The sequence below is a fragment of the Schistocerca gregaria genome, chromosome 1 (assembly GCF_023897955.1).
Source record: "Schistocerca gregaria isolate iqSchGreg1 chromosome 1, iqSchGreg1.2, whole genome shotgun sequence".
Taxonomy (NCBI): Eukaryota; Metazoa; Arthropoda; class Insecta; order Orthoptera; family Acrididae; genus Schistocerca; species Schistocerca gregaria.
In genome coordinates, this window is record NC_064920.1 from 131,033,146 (window position 1) to 131,045,551 (window position 12,406).

General features: G+C 43.4%; 4 non-coding genes across 4 annotated transcripts; all 4 read right to left on the reverse strand.

The window, feature by feature from the left end:
- Positions 1–389: 389 nt before the first annotated feature.
- Positions 390–462, reverse strand: Trnar-ucu (transfer RNA arginine (anticodon UCU)). The gene has a single exon. It is a non-coding gene; the product is annotated as a tRNA-Arg (tRNA).
- A 1,206-nt stretch (positions 463–1,668) lies between these two features.
- Positions 1,669–1,741, reverse strand: Trnar-ucu (transfer RNA arginine (anticodon UCU)). The gene has a single exon. It is a non-coding gene; the product is annotated as a tRNA-Arg (tRNA).
- Positions 1,742–10,198: 8,457 nt separating this feature from the next.
- On the reverse strand, positions 10,199–10,271 carry Trnar-ucu (transfer RNA arginine (anticodon UCU)). The gene has a single exon. It is a non-coding gene; the product is annotated as a tRNA-Arg (tRNA).
- A 1,206-nt stretch (positions 10,272–11,477) lies between these two features.
- On the reverse strand, positions 11,478–11,550 carry Trnar-ucu (transfer RNA arginine (anticodon UCU)). The gene has a single exon. It is a non-coding gene; the product is annotated as a tRNA-Arg (tRNA).
- Positions 11,551–12,406: the final 856 nt, after the last annotated feature.

The following is a 12,406-nucleotide window of genomic DNA, read 5'->3' on the forward strand; positions in this document are numbered from 1 at the left end:
ACCCTCTCACCTTGGGCTGGAAGAATTAAAGATCATCACTGGGATTACATACATTGACTCATGAAGTAATTCAAAATCTTTTCTCTTCATTGTATTTGTTTCTGTACGAAATGTGCGTTCTATTGCTATATTTATATCAGTAGGTAAAAATTGGGTATTGAAAGAAAATTCCCGTCAACAGGCACGTGAAGATATGGTTCCGTTTTTACTGCATTTACACATAACAGCGTCATGGATAACAGATCTACGAGAATTTGGCTTATATGTGTAAGGTCTACATACTTGAGCATAGAACTGAGGTCACAACAATTTTCAACTTTTGCAGAGGCTTGTGATTTCCCATACGTCAGTACCCACCTGGAGATTGGCACACGTTTTTAAAAATTGCCCGTCCCTTGTGGGGATCGAACCCACGACCTTTGGATTAGAAGTCCAACGCGCTATCCTCTGCGCCAAAGGGACGCTGTGCAGGCCTACAGCTCAGATGTAAGAGGTTCTGCAAGACATGACCCATGCTACATGTCTCGCATTACTTTCCTGATAGGCTTACTTTCATATTTCTCTGAAGCAATTACATCAAAGACTCTTTATTTATGCAACAGACACGATACATCGCTCTGTTTACCATGGCCCTACTGATTGATACACCTGCGTATTGACAGAGTTGCTCTGTACAATCGTAGTAACACAGTCCTGCTATTAGATTCGCTCACGTGCGCTGCTTACCGATAGATGGGAATTGCGCTCTTTAGAACAGCATTCACTAACGAAGTGGTAAAGGAAACACTGTATGATTAGTCACATTTTTTGACTTTGGTTGACTGCTGTGTCACAGCCGGTCCCCATCATATGTATACACTCCCACGAACGTGTGTGCCCTGTTAGCACATTTACCAGGAACTTTAGCTGCATCACCTCCCTAGCAATTTCAAGCCGTCCTCGAAGCGTCAGCCATTGCTTGGTGACAGTGTGCTTCGATGAGAAGTGGACAGATGATGCATCTCTCTCGCCGTCAGTTATAGGCGGGAATCATACTTAATGTAGTTTTCGGCAAGCGTCACCGGAGCGTCAGACGTCTCTGTCTGATCTTCTCCCTTCATGTATCTAGCAAGTTCCCCCTTGACAGTCTCCAGTAAAAGCCCCCTGTGCCGAAGTGAAAATTGTCGCCGTTTCTATAGATACAGAGTGCCATTGTTTAATGGAAGCACTTAAGGAAACATAGCAGAATATCTTGTTGTGGAACTGTCTACTTTTCTCACTTGTGGCCGAGAAAACTGAAACCCTGTCTCCTTGGGCTGGAAGAATTAAAGATCATCACTGGGATTACATACATTGACTCATGAAGTAATTCAAAATCTTTTCTCTTCATTGTATTTGTTTCTGTACGAAATGTGCGTTCTATTGCTATATTTATATCAGTAGGTAAAAATTGGGTATTGAAAGAAAATTCCCGTCAACAGGCACGTGAAGATATGGTTCCGTTTTTACTGCATTTACACATAACAGCGTCATGGATAACAGATCTACGAGAATTTGGCTTATATGTGTAAGGTCTACATACTTGAGCATAGAACTGAGGTCACAACAATTTTCAACTTTTGCAGAGGCTTGTGATTTCCCATACGTCAGTACCCACCTGGAGATTGGCACACGTTTTTAAAAATTGCCCGTCCCTTGTGGGGATCGAACCCACGACCTTTGGTTTAGAAGTCCAACGCGCTATCCTCTGCGCCAAAGGGACGCTGTGCAGGCCTACAGCTCAGATGTAAGAGGTTCTGCAAGACATGACCCATGCTACATGTCTCGCATTACTTTCCTGATAGGCTTACTTTCATATTTCTCTGAAGCAATTACATCAAAGACTCTTTATTTATGCAACAGACACGATACATCGCTCTGTTTACCATGGCCCTACTGATTGATACACCTGCGTATTGACAGAGTTGCTCTGTACAATCGTAGTAACACAGTCCTGCTATTAGATTCGCTCACGTGCGCTGCTTACCGATAGATGGGAATTGCGCTCTTTAGAACAGCATTCACTAACGAAGTGGTAAAGGAAACACTGTATGATTAGTCACATTTTTTGACTTTGGTTGACTGCTGTGTCACAGCCGGTCCCCATCATATGTATACACTCCCACGAACGTGTGTGCCCTGTTAGCACATTTACCAGGAACTTTAGCTGCATCACCTCCCTAGCAATTTCAAGCCGTCCTCGAAGCGTCAGCCATTGCTTGGTGACAGTGTGCTTCGATGAGAAGTGGACAGATGATGCATCTCTCTCGCCGTCAGTTATAGGCGGGAATCATACTTAATGTAGTTTTCGGCAAGCGTCAGCGGAGCATCAGACGTCTCTGTCTGATCTTCTCCCTTCATGTATCTAGCAAGTTCCCCCTTGACAGTCTCCAGTAAAAGCCCCCTGTGCCGAAGTGAAAATTGTCGCCGTTTCTATAGATACAGAGTGCCATTGTTTAATGGAAGCACTTAAGGAAACATAGCAGAATATCTTGTTGTGGAACTGTCTACTTTTCTCACTTGTGGCCGAGAAAACTGAAACCCTCTCACCTTGGGCTGGAAGAATTAAAGATCATCACTGGGATTACATACATTGACTCATGAAGTAATTCAAAATCTTTTCTCTTCATTGTATTTGTTTCTGTACGAAATGTGCGTTCTATTGCTATATTTATATCAGTAGGTAAAAATTGGGTATTGAAAGAAAATTCCCGTCAACAGGCACGTGAAGATATGGTTCCGTTTTTACTGCATTTACACATAACAGCGTCATGGATAACAGATCTACGAGAATTTGGCTTATATGTGTAAGGTCTACATACTTGAGCATAGAACTGAGGTCACAACAATTTTCAACTTTTGCAGAGGCTTGTGATTTCCCATACGTCAGTACCCATCTGGAGATTGGCACACGTTTTTAAAAATTGCCCGTCCCTTGTGGGGATCGAACCCACGACCTTTGGATTTTTTTTTTTTTTTTTTTTTTTTTTTTTTTTTTTTTTGTCATCTTCGTCTGATAAGACATAGGGACGCTGAAAGGCGAGCAGCAGATGCAGTGAAGTACCACACACATTTCTTCTGATTCCATCATCGTAAGAAGCAAACATGTCGACTCGATTCATGTAATATTGACTTCGCTTTCTCTAGAAAACCTTTGCTATATCGATGCCACGTGCAACTCGTGTGCAGAGAACGAGACACAAGAAGGAGTGAGCCTCTCTACCATGTGAGAGGCAGTATCTAGCAGATACACACGCTAAAACATTTGACTTGCGTTAGCTCATAAATTGCTACACGTAATTGTCTGCAAGCTAAAATGGACACATCTGCACTGCCCAGAGAGGCGACACTTGCACTCACACCTGGTGGACGGCAGTGTGACGAGGCGATGAGCTGTGGCTTCTTTTTTTTTTTTTTTTTTTTTTTTTTTTTTAGATTAATAATAATAATAAAAAAGTATGTTCCCTTCCATGGAAACAAATGAGACTTCCTTCTCAGTCATAAAATGAATGTATAAGAAAACAATTTACCTTTAACCCTGCGATACTGGCTTTCGGCTTCGGCTTCTTCTGTGCAATAAACAGAATAGCCTTCTTTGCCAGCAGAAGATAAGTGATTGTAATATGAGACTGTAAAAGTGTACTTCTCCCCAATTGTTTTTGTTTAAGCGTCGTTTCGCTTAAATAAACGATTTTTGTTTATCTCGTTGGCTTGTCAACCAATGCCCAGTCGCTCGAATACAATTTTAAGCATATTGCCGTAGTTTTTCTTGTGGTCTTTATATTTCAGGGCGTTATAAAAAGCACACTTCAAGTACATGTAAAAATCAGTGGAATTGTCATTTCCCAGGTGATTAATTACGTAATTCACATAGTGTCCCATTAACCAATGGACCGAGTTGTTTTTTGCTGCTGGAAAATAGCAAGTCTGAGGCCTGAGGAATGTAACAGGGGGAAAATTTTCCACCGAAGATCTCGTAAGAAAAGCCAGTTGTTCCCTAATCCAATTACAGAGTTGTAGATTGCCACCGCACGTGAATCTGTGCACTAACGTGTCGATCAATTTACATTTGAGACATAGGTTCGTGTCGCTAACGCCGATTGCATGTAACCTTTCATTGGTGCTTACGGTCTCATTCACTGTTTTATACCACGCTGACTTGACGTCTGATGGTAGACCACGCATATTAATATTTTTCCATATGGCGTCCCAATCAGTGTGTGGGTATTTACTTTCCAATTTGTTTCTCCCCTCCATTTTCTTTCGATGGGACAGAATATCGCGGGCCGTGATCCGTCGTGAGTTGATGATGACACCGCTGAGATAGCTGAATTCCACAAAATATACACGAACGTACTGGAGCCGGTTATTTATTTTTTGCACATTCACCGGCGCCTGTAAACTGGCAGGCCTGACAACTTCAAATAATTTAGTTGTAATGCTATCAGCGTGGTCGCTAAGGATAGTGGCGGTCCTTTTTATAAAAAGCGCAGACGCCTTATTTCTGATGTCAACTAACCCCAAACCTCCATTCCTGGGATCTAAGGTCGCAGTTTTTGCGTCGACTCTGAATATATCCCCTCTCCAAAGATAGCTGGCAATGGTAGACATTATCTTTTTTCCAATCATTTTCGGTAGTGGGAAGATCTGTGCTATAAAGTAACTCCTGGAGAGAATGCAGTGGTTAATGAAAATCACCCTCTGAACTTGGTTCAAGTTACGGTGGAGGTTTTCTCTTGTTGTTCCAAGAAGTTGTCCCGACGTATTTCTCCAATTGATAGCTGCCATTTTTAACGGACAAGGTGTCAGTGTTATTCCTAGTGCTTTGCATTGGGTGACCATTGTGGCCCAGGCTAAGGTGGTATGTTGAAAACCCCGCAGGTTTAGGAGTTTGCTTTTGTTTGCGTTGACACCTGCTCCGGAGACTCTACAGTACTTTTTAATTAGCGTTTCCAATTTCAAAATGTCGTCGGGATTTCGCAGGACGACTCCGACATCATCGGCATAGGCGTTTATGACTGTTCGGTGACCAGATAATGTGATGCCAGTTAGAGTGGCATGAACACTGCGGAGGAAAGGTTCTAATGAAAGCACGAATAGGAACATGGAGAGGGGGCTTCCTTGAGGAACGCCGCGCCTGATCTGAATCTGCTTTGTCCTCTGGCAGTTAACTGATATACAAGCGCTGATGCCTGTTGCAACATTGCTGATCACACTTACGACTCGCTCATTAAAACCTATTTTGTTCAGTGTGGCACTAAGGAATCTATGATCCACACGATCAAATGCTTTCTGGAAGTCAATAAACATGATAGCACATTTTATGGTGGTCACAGCAGTGATGGCAATTATATCTCTATATTCAGCTATGCTTTTGAAAATGCTCTTGGTAGGCACACAGGACTGGTATGGACTTACTATCTTTTTGGCCAACTGAGAGAGTCTTTTGTTTAAAATTCTGCCGATGATTTTATAATCAGAGTTTAACAGGGAGATAGGACGAAAGTTGTTGAGGTTTCTTTTTGCAGCATTTTTTGGGATTAGTACTATTGTGCTCTCTTTAAAAACAGCAGGTAAATGCTTTCCCTGAAGCACCTCGTTCGTCATTCGGGTAAACATGTCACCAATCAGTGGCCAGTATCGTTTATAAAATTCAACAGGCAAACCATCCGGTCCCGGCGATTTCCTCAGAGGAGATTTGCAGATGATTCTGTGGATATCTTCGTTAGTACACTCAACGAGAAGGTCTTCGTTTTCCTCGTCCGAGACCTGTGGAGCTATGTAACTAAGGAACTCATCGAAGGACTCTTCACATACCGGGTTGGCAGTGTATAGGTCTTCGTAATATTTGTGCACTGCATTGACGATGTCTCTCTGAGTCGTGAGTGTCTCGCCAGTTTCAGACTGAAGTCCATCAATGAAGGTGCGTCTCCTGTTTCTTTCGTGCTTCAGTAGATGGTACAAGGAAGCATGTTCATCCTCCACGACTGTCTTAGCCTTGGATTTTAATTTCAGACCCTCCATCTGCTGTCTTTTAAGACTGAGCAATTTGGCCTTAGTTTGCTTGATATCTGCCAGACGGACGTTGGAAGTGTTTGCCTGCTCATATAAATTTCGCAGCATGGTATAATAAAATTCTATGGAATTTTTCAAGTCTTTCGATCGTTGTACACTATACTGGATGAGAACTTTTCTCAGTTTAGGCTTTGCCCTGTTGCACCACCAGTCTAGTACTGAGACGTGTCTATCTGCAGAGCGGAGGCACAATGCCCACGCTTCTGTCAAACTTTCTTCTAATCCGTCGTCCTGCATCAGTGACGTATTAAGGTGCCATGAACTTCTAAAACGGCGAGTGGGTTGCGCAGTAAGGTTGATGGAAGCTAGCACGGAGCTATGATCAGAAAAGTAAACTGGAATCGTCTCTGCTTTAATGAAGGAGCTAACTAGACTTTGCGATATGTAGAGTCTGTCGATCCTGCTACGTGAGTGAGGACCTAGGAATGTAAATGCCACAAAAGTGGGATACATTATTTCCCAAGCATCTTTAAGCTGTAAAACAGTGACGAAACGCTTCAGTTCACTGCAGTTATTAAAATTCGGAACCTGGTCTTTCTTATTTATCACACAATTAAAATCACCGCCTATTATAAGATCTTTTGGGTTTTTCCGTAATAAATAAATGATTTCTTCTTTATAGAACTGTGCTCTTTCCATTCTATTGGATGTGCCAGAAGGGGCATACAGATTGATAAGGGTAGAACCAAAGACTTTTATACCTATCGCTCTGCCGGAGTCCAACCTCTCGATATCCGAGACAGGAATCCCCTCCCTGACTAAAATTGCTGTACCGACGTTGGTGTCAAGTGAGACATTTAAAATCGCCAAATATCCAGGCACTGTAAGATTAGTCAGCACAACTTCCTGTAGGAAAGCAATGTCCGTCCCTGACTCATATAAATAATCCTTGAGCGCTGTAACTTTAGTCACGGATGTAATCCTGTTAATATTGATAGTCGTAATTGTATATGCCTGGGACATTTAGTTTGCATAAAAAGTAAATAAGTGATTAAAAAGATAACAAAATATTAATAAAAAAAAAGAAAAGAGATGTGCAGCTTCTAGAAGAGAGAAACGACTCCGCTTAAACAAACATCTAAAAGAATAGTCAGTATTTGAAGCTCGGTAATCACTTCATCTGGTTCCTCTGAAATATGACTAAGACAGTAGTACAATTAGAAATGAAACTGGTTCAACAAAATCCCTTTTTTTTTCATCTTACAGCCTCATTTTGGTGCAGGATTCCGAACATCTCGGGTTTTAGTTTTACCGAGGGGCTTTGCATCACTAATGTCACTTGAAGGTACCTCCTTAGGTCTTTCCGTGATGATTTCATACAAGACGTTCTTGGCCGTCGCTTCCTCTTGTGCTGGTTGTTGTTTGCTTTGGTTACGGGAAGCTTTGAGAGTAGGTAGCGGTTTGAGTCGGCGTCTTCGGACATCTTGGTTCAACGCGCCGTCATTCGGATTGTCTATCTTTACCACCGTTGTGACCGAAGCTGCCTCAACAGCGTCCTTTTTACGAGTGCCATTTCCTTGTTCTTCCGTCACTAGCTCCAGAGCACTGACTGAGTCGGCGGTTTGTGGGTCTGTAAGTTCTTGAGTTGGGTTCCGCTCCGTCACCTCTTGTGCTTCGGAGTGCGCCTCTTCCGTCTCCGCGACAATCGTTACTGCGTCCCCTCCGTGGACCGTTTGTTCCTGTTCAGCCGCCGACAGCGGCCGGGTTGCCTCAGCGGCTGTCGTCACGTCAATACATGTACTGTTTGTTTCCTCGAGCACATCCGCATTACACTGCTTCTGCTTGCGGGTGGAAGGCGAATTACGGGCGGACTCGCCGTCCGAGCCGTCATCGGTCGTTTCCAACGGTCGCTTCTTATTCTGGAGATCGCAATCGGGAACAGAAGGGTGTGATGTAATGACGCTCAGGGGAGGGAACTCCGTAGTAGTTATGGCGGGCACTGCAGAAGTACATGCACCACTGTCGTTAACCGAAAGAAGGGAAGTGCTATTTGGTAAGACATCGCTGAGGGTCAGTTTTTGACGCTGTGTTAGATTGTTCCTAAGAACAAAAACACGGCGCGGACAATCTTGTCGGAAATGACCTGTCTCATTGCAAATATTGCACGTGCGCTCCTGACCAGAATACACAACATGTGCTTTATGGCCTGCAACGGATATATGGGACGGAATGTTGGCTTTCACCTCCATTTCAACGGATCTAATGCCATTAAAACACTGTATCTTGTATAGCTTCGACCATCTTTCGTTATAGATAGATTTAACTTCGCCATATTTAGATAGAGCGTCCTTGATCAACTGATTATCAATTTCAATTGGAACATTCAAAATCCTGACATTGGTGTACATGATATCAGCTTTTCGTACAGAGACATTACTTTTTGAACCGTCTCGATGAACAAATTCGACGGAATTACCCCATTTTGCAAGCAACTTATCGACTGTCACTGAGTTCAGAAATTTAACAAAAACACAGTATTTTTCAGCATCTAATTGCGTGGTATGAACAGAGTCAGAATTAATACCGATTACCTCAGTCAGCCAATCGTGGATTTCCAGCGCAGTGGGTTGGACCGGCCGTGTTCCTTTCTCGAACGAGAAGACTAAAGTATTCTTCCTGACGGTGTCAGACATGGTCGTCGGTTCCGACGAAATTCCGGCAACAACCGAAATTGCGGCGAAGCACGAAACGTGGAACGGACGAAAGCACTATAAAAACACTTATCAGAGACACCACTCAAAAAATAACAGCGAAAATGTACAGCTAACTTCACGTAAACACCAAACACCGGCGATAGCGCTAGCGTACGCGGAGTAAACAACAAGCACGTCCGACCGCGGCGACGGCTAAAGCCAGAATGATTAGAAGTCCAACGCGCTATCCTCTGCGCCAAAGGGACGCTGTGCAGGCCTACAGCTCAGATGTAAGAGGTTCTGCAAGACATGACCCATGCTACATGTCTCGCATTACTTTCCTGATAGGCTTACTTTCATATTTCTCTGAAGCAATTACATCAAAGACTCTTTATTTATGCAACAGACACGATACATCGCTCTGTTTACCATGGCCCTACTGATTGATACACCTGCGTATTGACAGAGTTGCTCTGTACAATCGTAGTAACACAGTCCTGCTATTAGATTCGCTCACGTGCGCTGCTTACCGATAGATGGGAATTGCGCTCTTTAGAACAGCATTCACTAACGAAGTGGTAAAGGAAACACTGTATGATTAGTCACATTTTTTGACTTTGGTTGACTGCTGTGTCACAGCCGGTCCCCATCATATGTATACACTCCCACGAACGTGTGTGCCCTGTTAGCACATTTACCAGGAACTTTAGCTGCATCACCTCCCTAGCAATTTCAAGCCGTCCTCGAAGCGTCAGCCATTGCTTGGTGACAGTGTGCTTCGATGAGAAGTGGACAGATGATGCATCTCTCTCGCCGTCAGTTATAGGCGGGAATCATACTTAATGTAGTTTTCAGCAAGCGTCAGCGGAGCGTCAGACGTCTCTGTCTGATCTTCTCCCTTCATGTATCTAGCAAGTTCCCCCTTGACAGTCTCCAGTAAAAGCCCCCTGTGCCGAAGTGAAAATTGTCGCCGTTTCTATAGATACAGAGTGCCATTGTTTAATGGAAGCACTTAAGGAAACATAGCAGAATATCTTGTTGTGGAACTGTCTACTTTTCTCACTTGTGGCCGAGAAAACTGAAACCCTCTCACCTTGGGCTGGAAGAATTAAAGATCATCACTGGGATTACATACATTGACTCACGAAGTAATTCAAAATCTTTTCTCTTCATTGTATTTGTTTCTGTACGAAATGTGCGTTCTATTGCTATATTTATATCAGTAGGTAAAAATTGGGTATTGAAAGAAAATTCCCGTCAACAGGCACGTGAAGATATGGTTCCGTTTTTACTGCATTTACACGTAACAGCGTCATGGATAACAGATCTACGAGAATTTGGCTTATATGTGTAAGGTCTACATACTTGAGCATAGAACTGAGGTCACAACAATTTTCAACTTTTGCAGAGGCTTGTGATTTCCCATACGTCAGTACCCATCTGGAGATTGGCACACGTTTTTAAAAATTGCCCGTCCCTTGTGGGGATCGAACCCACGACCTTTGAAATAGAAGTCCAACGCGCTATCCTCTGCGCCAAAGGGACGCTGTGCAGGCCTACAGCTCAGATGTAAGAGGTTCTGCAAGACATGGCCCATGCTACATGTCTCGCATTACTTTCCTGATAGGCTTACTTTCATATTTCTCTGAAGCAATTACATCAAAGACTCTTTATTTATGCAACAGACACGATACATCGCTCTGTTTACCATGGCCCTACTGATTGATACACCTGCGTATTGACAGAGTTGCTCTGTACAATCGTAGTAACACAGTCCTGCTATTAGATTCGCTCACGTGCGCTGCTTACCGATAGATGGGAATTGCGCTCTTTAGAACAGCATTCACTAACGAAGTGGTAAAGGAAACACTGTATGATTAGTCACATTTTTTGACTTTGGTTGACTGCTGTGTCACAGCCGGTCCCCATCATATGTATACACTCCCACGAACGTGTGTGCCCTGTTAGCACATTTACCAGGAACTTTAGCTGCATCACCTCCCTAGCAATTTCAAGCCGTCCTCGAAGCGTCAGCCATTGCTTGGTGACAGTGTGCTTCGATGAGAAGTGGACAGATGATGCATCTCTCTCGCCGTCAGTTATAGGCGGGAATCATACTTAATGTAGTTTTCGGCAAGCGTCAGCGGAGCGTCAGACGTCTCTGTCTGATCTTCTCCCTTCATGTATCTAGCAAGTTCCCCCTTGACAGTCTCCAGTAAAAGCCCCCTGTGCCGAAGTGAAAATTGTCGCCGTTTCTATAGATACAGAGTGCCATTGTTCAATGGAAGCACTTAAGGAAACATAGCAGAATATCTTGTTGTGGAACTGTCTACTTTTCTCACTTGTGGCCGAGAAAACTGAAACCCTCTCACCTTGGGCTGGAAGAATTAAAGATCATCACTGGGATTACATACATTGACTCATGAAGTAATTCAAAATCTTTTCTCTTCATTGTATTTGTTTCTGTACGAAATGTGCGTTCTATTGCTATATTTATATCAGTAGGTAAAAATTGGGTATTGAAAGAAAATTCCCGTCAACAGGCACGTGAAGATATGGTTCCGTTTTTACTGCATTTACACGTAACAGCGTCATGGATAACAGATCTACGAGAATTTGGCTTATATGTGTAAGGTCTACATACTTGAGCATAGAACTGAGGTCACAACAATTTTCAACTTTTGCAGAGGCTTGTGATTTCCCATACGTCAGTACCCATCTGGAGATTGGCACACGTTTTTAAAAATTGCCCGTCCCTTGTGGGGATCGAACCCACGACCTTTGAAATAGAAGTCCAACGCGCTATCCTCTGCGCCAAAGGGACGCTGTGCAGGCCTACAGCTCAGATGTAAGAGGTTCTGCAAGACATGACCCATGCTACATGTCTCGCATTACTTTCCTGATAGGCTTACTTTCATATTTCTCTGAAGCAATTACATCAAAGACTCTTTATTTATGCAACAGACACGATACATCGCTCTGTTTACCATGGCCCTACTGATTGATACACCTGCGTATTGACAGAGTTGCTCTGTACAATCGTAGTAACACAGTCCTGCTATTAGATTCGCTCACGTGCGCTGCTTACCGATAGATGGGAATTGCGCTCTTTAGAACAGCATTCACTAACGAAGTGGTAAAGGAAACACTGTATGATTAGTCACATTTTTTGACTTTGGTTGACTGCTGTGTCACAGCCGGTCCCCATCATATGTATACACTCCCACGAACGTGTGTGCCCTGTTAGCACATTTACCAGGAACTTTAGCTGCATCACCTCCCTAGCAATTTCAAGCCGTCCTCGAAGCGTCAGCCATTGCTTGGTGACAGTGTGCTTCGATGAGAAGTGGACAGATGATGCATCTCTCTCGCCGTCAGTTATAGGCGGGAATCATACTTAATGTAGTTTTCGGCAAGCGTCAGCGGAGCGTCAGACGTCTCTGTCTGATCTTCTCCCTTCATGTATCTAGCAAGTTCCCCCTTGACAGTCTCCAGTAAAAGCCCCCTGTGCCGAAGTGAAAATTGTCGCCGTTTCTATAGATACAGAGTGCCATTGTTTAATGGAAGCACTTAAGGAAACATAGCAGAATATCTTGTTGTGGAACTGTCTACTTTTCTCACTTGTGGCCGAGAAAACTGAAACCCTCTCACCTTGGGCTGGAAGAATTAAAGATCATCAC